Source organism: Alligator sinensis, unplaced genomic scaffold (assembly GCF_000455745.1).
Source record: "Alligator sinensis unplaced genomic scaffold, ASM45574v1 scaffold865_1, whole genome shotgun sequence".
In the NCBI taxonomy this organism is placed as follows: domain Eukaryota; kingdom Metazoa; phylum Chordata; order Crocodylia; family Alligatoridae; genus Alligator; species Alligator sinensis.
In genome coordinates, this window is record NW_005842146.1 from 780775 (window position 1) to 791574 (window position 10800).

Sequence of the window (10800 nt, forward strand, 5' to 3'; positions counted from 1 at the left end):
GAATACTCATGTCCTTAAAGGAGCAAAAGGATATTATGAACTAGTTAACCACAGTTTTTCATACTCACATTTACTCTCTGAAAATTATTTAATAAGTATGACCTCATAGGGACTTGTGTACATAGAGGCATAGAAACATTGTTTGCTTCTTTTAGTATAGCCTTAGTTGACACTGATATATTTACACTGGTATAATACCATGTGCAAATACAAATTCTGATATAAGTATGGGTGACTGATGCCTCCTGAATCTGGAGGGGCACCTGATCACTGAGTGGGGAGGGTCCTCCAGCAGCTGATCACTGAGCAGCAAGAAAGGCAGTCAGTGAAGGTGTTCAATTTGCAGTTTATAAATTTACATCTTCACTGAATGCCTCTCTTGCATGCATACCAGCCTCTGGCATCTTTACTAGTCATTCCATCCAGAAAGAGCACACACCAACTGCAGATGCTCCCTCAGCCTGACAAGGGGTATTTATACCCGAAAGCTTGCTAAGAAGAATTTTTCCAACTATTTGAGTTGGTCTAATAAAAGATATCAGATTTACCCAAAGCACCTTGTCTGCCTATATCCTTAGACCAACACAGCTACAACCTATACCCCTATTATATTCCAGGGCACGCTGTATGCAAGAAAATATAGTGTATATATGTGTGCATATATTAAACTATGTATATTTTAAAATACTTTGTACATACATATATAGGGGTAGGACATGAAATTAGTTTTAGGAATATGCACACACACACACACATACATATATATGTATAATTTTGATATACATGTTAGGGTATGTTTTTATATATGTGTGGTTTTGTGTGTGTGTGTGTGTGTGTGTGTGTGCGCGCGCGCACACACATACAGGCATAGAAATATATAAAATTTGTCATATATCAACATATATGTGTGTGTGTATGTATATGAGTGGGCAACAGAAATCATATATTTACGTGTATATGATGCATTTTGAAGGAGCGGTTCTGTATGCTCAACAAAATGTGATATGTGTGTATATAATTGACATTTACCTCCTACATGTACACATGTACATGCACGCACATACACATATATGATAAAAGCAAAAAAGCCAGGGACTCCCTGAAAACCATCAGCTAATTAATTATTGCCAATGCATTTAGAATTAAAGGTGGAAAACCATAAAAGCTTGTCTACATTAGAAAAACCCATAAAACATAAAATTGACACTACAGTGATCCCATTAGTATAGGTGCTGATATAAGATGATGCTTATAACAGTACTCTTTAATTCAAAAGAAGCTGCAGTGGTAAAGTGCCCTGATGCAGTGTTATGGCTGTCTACCAGAAGTCTGTAGCTATGTAACTAATAACTACATATGTGCACATTTTTTTTTTGACGTTGGCAAGTCTGAAATTTCAATGCAGCTAAAAAATGTGCCCCTTAAATACTCCTGAGCTGATTTATTATTTATTGCAATGGGCATGTCTTCATTTCTTCTCTTTTAACTTAAGTTTTCAGTTCCTTGTAATTGCTCTAGTTTCTAGCACTTATTGTCAGTTCCTGACATGGAACTTCTCTCTCAATTTTCATGGCATCTTTCCCACTGTCTGTGCCCTCTATTATAACCAAACTTATTTCAAACCTCTCCTTTTATCTTCATAAAACCTTTGAGGAACTTTCTAATACCCAATTTACCTTCTTCTGTTTATTAAAATGTCACCACTCAGACCATTCTTCTTGATGTTTGAAGTGAAGATTATGTGTATCCATTACGAATATGTAATGAGCAGGGATCTGGGTTTTCTGTTCCCCATGGGAAAATGGGGGAAAATATGTTTTAACTGAGAAAAACACAGATTGTTCATTTTAAGGGAGAAACACATGAATTTCCCACTTTTGCAGAGCTTTCTGTAGGCTGGCAGAGTTTCAAGCTGCAAGAGCTTCTTGCAGAAAGGCTGGGAAAACCTAAGCCCTGTTTGGAGGGGAGGGAGAGGGGGAAGGGGCCAGGCCTGAGACTCTCAAGTCAGCCAGGGTTTGGCTCAGCTTCATTTTCCATCCTGAAACCTTTGGGGTAAGTAAAGCTTGCAGGGGGCTGGTGGCCAGCTGCGGCCCCCCACAACAGGGCTGGGGGACAGGTGGCTGTGAGTTAGGAATGAGGGGCACCGGCAGGGCTGGGGGAATGCCCTGTGAATTGGGTGCAGGTGCAGGTGACTGCCAGGGCTGGGGGGGACAGGTTGGGGACTGCAAGAAGAGCCAGCAGGGCAGGCAGGGCAGGGCAGGGCAGGCATGTGTGGGTGAAAATGGGTTAAGTGACACAACCATCTGCGACTGGTGATGCGGTGGCAGAGTGTGTCCGCAATCTAACCCTCCATGTGAGCGGCGCGTGATCACCTGTGGCCTAGCCAACCAAAAAACACCTAATGGGCATGGCTGGCTGTCCAGCATGTCCATGTGTTCCAGAACTTACCATCAGGGGAGCTTTTGGATTGGCTAAAAATTTTATATAGGGGACCGCACGCCTTGGTGCAGGGTTCCCCGGGCTCCGACTCTCAAGACAGACTGATCACCTGTCTTGGGGCCTGGTCAGACCCCTAGGTTACCAGCAGAAGCTGCTCTGGTTGTTCCGAGCTCCATAGCTTACTGCCTCACTTCACCCGCCACCCGTTGCTTGTCTTGCCGTTGTATATAGTTTATCATCTGTATTGTGCTCCAAGTTATATCACCTACCAAGTGTTCAACTGTTCTGTAAGTAAACTTCAAGTTTTATTTCACCCTCTCATTGCCTCCGGTATACATCTCTCTCTCGCACCCGGCATCCCCGAGCGTGTCTGGGTTGGTGTCACCACCCGGTGCCCCACTCAGGACGCGACTGCGGCCGTTTTCCCACACACCTTGCGGAGAACGCGCCCCACATGCTGCTGTAGCAGTGGCCGTACACCGTGTCCCATGCTGGGTCAGGTGCCAGGCTGCTGCTGCCAACCTGAATCACCTGCAAGAAGTTGAAGAGTGCTTGATACCTGGCACCTGCAGCTCCCAGCTGCTGCTACTGCCCCTAATCCTGGACAGTGGTGGCAGGGCTGAAGGAAGCAGCAGGAAGGGAAGGAGGGGGCACAACATTGCACCCCTGCATGCCAGGCTAGGGTTGGTGGCTGGGGCTGGGGTACTGCAGTCCTCCACATCAAAGCATAGTAGGAAGCACCTCCACCTCACTGCACTACCTCCTTCCCCACCCAAGCTGAGGCAGGGCCTTGCCCTAGGGTACTGTGACACCCCACCTCCTACATACACACCTTGGTGCCCTGGGAGGTTGCCCTTACTGCCCACTTCTAAGGCTGGTTCTGCCTTCAGGACATGCCAGCAGTGCTGGGGTGACAGGGCAGGGGGGTATGGGTCTTGCTGGCAGGGCTTGGAGGGGATGTGGCATAGGAATAAGGGGCAATGCCATGGGCAAGGCATTGGCATGTCAGGGATGCTCAGCACCACAAAGCAGCAAGGGGGCAGCCACAGTTGGACCCACATCCTGGTACAGGGGTTAGCTGCTGCCAGGAGGGAGTGCATGGGGGGTGGGCAGGGAACAAGGGTCACCAGCAGGGCTTTGTGTGGTGGGGCTGTGGCTTGTGAGTGAGGGGAAACACCATCAGAGCTGCTCAGCACAACAAAGCAGTGGCGGGGGGAACAAGGAGGCAGGAGGCAACTGCAGTTGAACCCATATCCTGGTGAGTGAGGGGAACAGCAGGAGCTCTGATTTTTCCATGATCAAAAAACAAAAATCAAGTGCCAAAATATATAGGTCTTTAGAATTTATTTTATTATAATGATTGAGGCACTGGTAGGCTTCCAAATTGCTTAAAAAGTACAAATATATCCATAAAACATTGTGTTCAGTTAATACCTATATATACAGTGGCCTTTCATTTTAATAATGGATTTGGGGTTTTTAATCACAAAATTTGCAATTTTTAAACAGAGAAAACAAGGATCCCTGGTAATGAGGCCAGATGAGAACCCTGGACCCAGTGGGTCTTATTCAGATCAGGGGAATTCATTCCCTGAATAGGCATCACCTGCAGCAAGCCCAGAGCAGCACCCTGGTCCCACAGCTGAGTGAGACAATCAGGGAAGCCAATGCCCTGAAGTCACAAGCAAAAGAGTCCACCTGCTCCAGCCCTTACAAGCCAGACCCAGCCTGTGGTATCCTTGTCTAGGCAAAAGTTCTGACCCTGTGTACACATCCTTACTGTTTCCCTTTTTTTTACTCCTGGCTCCAACTCGAGTTTCTGATTCTGGTAGGACACTTAGCATCCCCTAATTCTGGTTTTCTGTTCCTGATTCTGGTCTGAATTCTGATTCACTTTGGCTTCTGATCCCAATTAACCCTCAGCTTACTTTGTTTCTAGCTCTGGCTTTTGATCCTGGTCTGTCTGGACTTTGGCTATAGCTTCCAGTTCCTGTTTTGGCATCCAACACCTCCATATTCACAGCTCTTAGAAAACCAACCTGAACTGCACATATGTGTCAGGTGCCTAACTGCTAGGCCACACCACCCATGCCCTGGTCCCTAACAGAATCCTTAAATGGAAATTTAACCCTTTTATGACATTATTTTGTGTTCTAATAAAATGTAGTTCATTACTTTCCCTATAAAATATCTTCATGTCTAAGTATGGTTAAGTAAGTACTTTTGTGTTTAACATATTTGCTGTTTTTCATTCATTTATTGCTTGACTTTATACTTATCTTTGAAATCAATTTATTTTGTAGATGTTGGGCAGCTGTCCAGTGTTAAATATGCTTTTAGCTTTCCATGGCATTTATGATAAAAAAAAAATCAATTTTGATTAGTAACTTGCATTTTGTTATGAACTAAGTGCTTTCCTATGTTTCCTTGTCACTGACAGCTAGTTATCAGAGCTTTTTTTGTGTGTGTGTATTTCAGAAATTTTTTCCTATAATGCTACAGCAGAGACATAATCTTAACTCACATTATCTTTCAATTTCATACCGTCAGACTAAAATATTAGATATGCAGTCCTACAATTTTATGAAGGTATGAAGCAGAAATTGGATTGAGAAGAATGATCCTCACATTTAAAAACTTGGACTCTCACATCCCAAAGGAATGGGTATGTCCCTAGGAGAAGACCAAAAAGGCCTAAACTGAAAAATTAGAGTTATTTATCATGAATTGGACTTTAATAGCATGTATATTGTGCCAGGCAGGATGGATCTGGCTTTATTTCCTAGAAGGTAATGTAGCTTTCAAAAATATGAAAGGCCATTTAGACCTTATCCATTAAACACACCATATTTTCTCACATTCAACACACCCCAAAATCAGTCCCACTCAAATTGAAAACTGTTTCTTTGCTGGAAAAAGAGTAATCCTTGAGAGACTGTATGTAATATAGGAGTAGAATGGCTCCTGCTTGGGTCTCTACCCCACCACACAAGACACCTCAAGATCCTGCTACTTCACAGACTCCCTTGCCTCAGAGGGCAACCCAGATCCCAGAGCCCCAGGCTTCCCAGACATGCCCAGGGGCAGAAACAGGAAATGCAAACAGGAGGAGAGAAAGGAAGCCCTGAGGCTGTAGCGGTAATAGCAGCCAGAGTTGTGGTGGGAGCAGTGCCCAGGAAGAAGTCTGGAGGTTGCAGTTGGACAGCCTGTTCAAATTTATTGGGGTTTGGAGGTGAAACACCAGATTAAGTAGACTAATAACCAGATTAAGTAGACTAATAACTTTAAATGGTTCTTTGTCCTTAGATGTCTGATTTCTTTGTTTTGCTCAAAGGTTCTGTGTAAAACTGACCATCCTATTTTGGACCTTGTGAAGAGATAGCGGGAAGAAGAGGAGAGCAGAGGTGCCAGAGCAGCTGCTCCATGATGCTGGGGTGAACTGTGGGAGAGAGGGGCAGAGCCAGAGAGAAACAGAGGCAGGAGGAGAGGGGTGTTGCTGGCGAGGAAAACACAAGAATGGGGAGTGGGGAGAAAAAAAGCAGCAGGGAAAGGCTCCCGGAGAGTGAAGAGGACCAGAGGGACTTACTAGGCAGCAGCACTCAGGCAAGAGGAGCTAAAAAAGTATTTTCCTAGAAAGGAAAAACTGGGACCAGGGAACTCTCCACCCATGCCAAGGATATTGAGGCTGAGTAGTTTTTGTTGTGGAGGGTGTGTCCGGGAACTGGTCCAGCAAGTCTTTGATCAATAAGAAAATGAAAAAGAAAGAGATAAGAAGGCGATTATGAAGAGAAATTGCTGCAAGTCCCAAGGAAGAGGGATGCCCGGGGAATAAAATGAGGATTAGAGAAATAGAACCCAGGGCAAAGAAGGCAAGATGGACTCTTAAGTGATTGACAAACAGCCTTCAGTTAAGTTGAATTTATACCCAATTTGGATCTGGTTTAAGTTGATGTTCATGTTTAATTGATGTAAAGAAGTACTGGTAACCCTGCTAGCCACAGGACAATATGTAAATTTAAAAAATTGATAAATAAAGGACATGGTAAACTTGACTGGAAAGGTGTAAGACTATAATCGATAATTGAAAGTCGACCCATTGGATGCCTTACAAGAAAACAAAAAAAAAAAAGAAGGGGAAACAAAGGTGCATTCCTAAGGGATTCTCTTCCATATGGTAGATTTCTAGCTACTACGACAGTAGATAATAATTGACATCTCCCGACTTATAACACCGTATATTAATCAAGACATGGCAGGTGAGAGTCGGTAGATACTGTTATACGATCAGGCGGTGCAATCTGATATACAAAAGACTAGGAGAGTGTGCCAGGTTAGACATAAGCCCCCCACAGACATGAAAAGATTTTTTTCCCATGGTAGACTAAAATGAGCCTTAGGTGTGTTCTTTTGCCTCCCCCTGCAACAAGGAGTATGCATTTCCTGCCAGAGACATCTGGACATAAATTACCTTGTCATTACTGGAACATCATTCACTTCTGTGACTCACAGCAATTTAGTCTCCTGAGTGTTAGACCCTGACTCCATCTGGCGCCCAGCGACTAGGGAGACAATGATCCAATTACTCGTGGGTCCTGTTACTTGTTAGCCAGAGCAGACAGAGAGCAAATGCTATTTGCACACATTGCTCACAAAAGCTTTATTTAGAATGGAAACAGCTTCAGGCCAGGTCCCAAAAAACCCCAGCAAACTGGGGACCTACAGTGAACAATAGTTTTTTCCCACATTTATACACCTTGGTTTATACTCATTAACATTCATTCTACCCTCGCTCCTCCTACGTTCCACCCATTTCTCCTCCTATCTCCTCCTGCCTTTGTTTACTGTTTGCTTCATTAGCATGGAAATGCTTATACATTTTATTAATTTACATGCTTTTTTGCTATGAGTGCATGTCTAAGACCTTGACTTCTCTTCTTCGGTCAATGGGCGGACTTTGACCAAAACCTGAAAGCTTTTGGAGGCTTCTTCACCAATCACCATTCACCCTTTTTGCGTATGTTCATCTTGGATTCTGTTACCAATTACGTGTTGTTTTTCACATTCCAGTATGTTTTTCTGTCTCATGTTGTACCATCTTCCACATTCCCAAAATGTCACCTCATTCACAGCACACAGACTCACACAAATTCACTTGCTGCTTTTTCCTCAGAAAATGGTTGACACAGTTATGATGGTTACTTAGCATAAGCAAATGGCTATCTTAGATATCATTCTGCCTTGTGGTCAGCAGGTTTTGCTAGGCTACAGGTAATAGCCTTTTATTCAGCTTCAAATCCAGTGCTCCCTAAGATCCAAATATTGTCATCCTAACACTGAGAATTGAAATGCCTTGGGTAAAGGTCATTAAACAGAACATAGGGATACTAGATGGAACTTGAGGGACTGTGTTATATAGGAGAGCATATTATATAATCTAATAATCAATTCTGACCTAAAAACCTAAGTAACTTATGAAAATATTTTCTTACTGTGTGCATACTTAAAATCTAGTTCATTACATTTTATTTTTATTCACCTCATTCTCATTTTTCTCAGGTGTTAGAATTTTAATGTTTCTTCATTTTTTTTGCTACTTATTAATTTTGTAGTCAAAGCAGTATATAGTCTTCTCTTTTTGGATCTGATTTACATACTTATTTCAACTAACATTGAATTTGAAACACAGATAACACCTCCTGCAGGGAAATAAAAATATTGTCTATGACAGGAAAATTATCTAGACTAAAGATAAGCTTGATCATATATCCGTCTTTCAAATAGTCAGCAAGTTCTAAGCCCTTGTCTCATAGTAATAGATTTTTAAATAATGGTTTATTTTGAGTACCCATTGGCCAAATCCACACAAGCATGGCAGTTTGGTTCCCTGGAGACAAGTAGTGACAGTGCACCTTGCACCGCCACTACTTGTCCCCAGTGAACGCCCATGTCACACATGCTTTTGTGTGCAGCAAGTTACCCTGGGTCAGGTAGGGAAGGCTGGGGCCAGCACTGAGCTAGCCCCAGCAGCCTTACCTGGGGTGCTGGGGGCTTCCCAGGGCTGCAGCAGTGGCAATTTTGCCGGACAGAGCCTGGCCAGAGGCCACAGTATGGGTCTAGGCACTTTTTTTTCCCCGTGGGTTTTTTTGACCCCTAGACTCCCTTGCAGCATGGAGAACATTTGAACGTGTGGTATGCAGCGCTGCAGATGTGTTTGCAGCACCACATACTACACAGCTGTCCTCATCTGGATGTGGCTGTTGGGGTCAGAATTATTCTTCTGGCTTGCAGATCTTGTGTGAAATCCTTTGTGTACTAGTTACTGCAACAAAAAGGTTAGAGTAGTTTTCTGGGAGCCAGGTGTTTACCACTGTTCATGACTTCCTATGTCATTTTAGATCAGTTTATGCTCTATCCTGATTGTTTACTTCTCTACAAAGTAGATTTCATTATATTTTCATTTTCACAGGTATTTTGAAATGCTAAATTAATTAGTAATAAATCCTGGTTTCTGAACCACAGGCACGATAGGAGGAGGACTCACAGGGGATTTGTATTGAGGTTGGATAAGCATTTGGCAGGGATGGTTTCAGGAATGGCATATCCCATATTTGTACAGGGGTTTGGACTAGATAAGCGTAGAGGTCCTTTACAACCATCTGATTTTAGGAGTCTATAATTCACCTCTTGCCCTAGACAAACTTAAAAATGGGAAGCCCTACCTTACAAACACTAGCACATATGAGTAATTATGCTCATGAATGTTAGTGTTGTTTAAATCGAAGTGAATTCTCATTGTTTTGGTTGAATGTAGGTGCAGTTAAATAGGCTTACTCTTATTTCAAGGCACTTTGGCACTCTTAGAGCAGCATAAAGTTGCCTTTGTGAAAATAAGAATTGAACCTTGTAGAGTTGTTCCTATCATTAATACTTATGCTATTTGGAAATTGTACCTTTCAGTTTGTGCGGTCTTTCTCATTAGTACTAATCTTTGCTATGTACACCTGCCCATCAGGAATCACACTTGATTATTTCACATAAGTCACCACACAGGCATCAGCAGTTAACAACACTTTGTCTGATGAAGTTATATTTTAATGAGGCAATCAAGAAGCAAAATATTCTGTGATTTTTGTTTCTCCCCATTGTCAGATGACTACACATAGCCATAGGTAACAAATATATTACTATAACTGTGATAGCATGGCAGTGCATAATTTACTTCTAATTGTTACAGTTCAAAGTGTTAAGACTTCTAATGTAACAAATTTTGGTTTTGTAATTTGTTATTCAAGTACACTGTCAAGAGGGCATTGATGATAACTCGTATCTAAAGAGTGACTACTTTGAAGTAGGATATAACTAAAAACTAGCAGAATGAATCCACATGAAGGCAAATATGATGTTCCTTGTAAATGTGCATTAATATCTGTACAAATTGTCCCAGTCTTCATTGTTTATACTATTAGGTTAGAGAAATTGCCAAGCAGGAAAAAAAAGCATTACCTTGACATTTTTTGATAATGCTATTTATTATATTTAGATACAATTATGCACTTTAATAAGTACAGTGATAGATATGAAATAGTGCTGAGGTAAGAAAAATCTCATTCCTTGTATATATTGTAAGCCAGATATTCCACAAAAGGAAAACATTTCATACTTCTTTTTAGGAACAAATGGAGTTACTCTAGATTTCTAATTCTGTAATCAATAATTCTGAAGATATGCCAATTGTATTTTAGAATATTTATAGGAAAATGTTCCAACTTTGAGGGATTTTGTAAGTTAGAAGAGAATACAAATATACACACAGCTGAATTTTTCTTCAAGTAATTTCTCTTTCCTTAAATAAAGTAAAGGGTGCTGAAGGCACTGGCCGACATCATTGCAGAGCCACTGGCGGGAATATTTGAACACTCGCGGCACACAGGCCAAGTCCCGGAGGACTGGAAAAGGGCCAATGTGGTCCCCATTTTCAAGAAGGGGAGGAAGGAGGACCCGGGCAACTATAGGCCAGTCAGTCTCACCTCCATCCTTGGCAAAGTCTTTGAAAAAATTATCAAGGCTCACATTTGCGAGAGCCCGGCAGGACAAATTATGCTGAGGGGAAACCAGCACGGGTTCATGGCAGGCAGATTGTGCCTGACCAATCTAGTCTCTTTTTATGACCAGGTTACGAAACGCCTGGACACAGGAGGAGGGGTGGATGTCGTATACTTAGACTTCAGGAAGGCCTTCGATATGGTATCCCACCCCATACTGGTGAACAAATTAAGAGGCTGTGACTTGGATGACTACACAGTCCGGTGGTGGCGAATTGGCTGGAGGGTCGTACCCCAGAAAGTCGTGGTGGATGGGTCG

General features: G+C 42.5%; 1 protein-coding gene across 1 annotated transcript in view; it reads left to right on the top strand.

Moving 5' to 3' along the window:
- NRG3 (neuregulin 3) overlaps positions 1-10800 on the top strand; it is a gene marked incomplete at its 5' end in the record, with an annotated part of 1100334 nt that overhangs the window by 754675 nt on the left and 334859 nt on the right. The gene's annotated exons all lie outside the window — the stretch shown is intronic.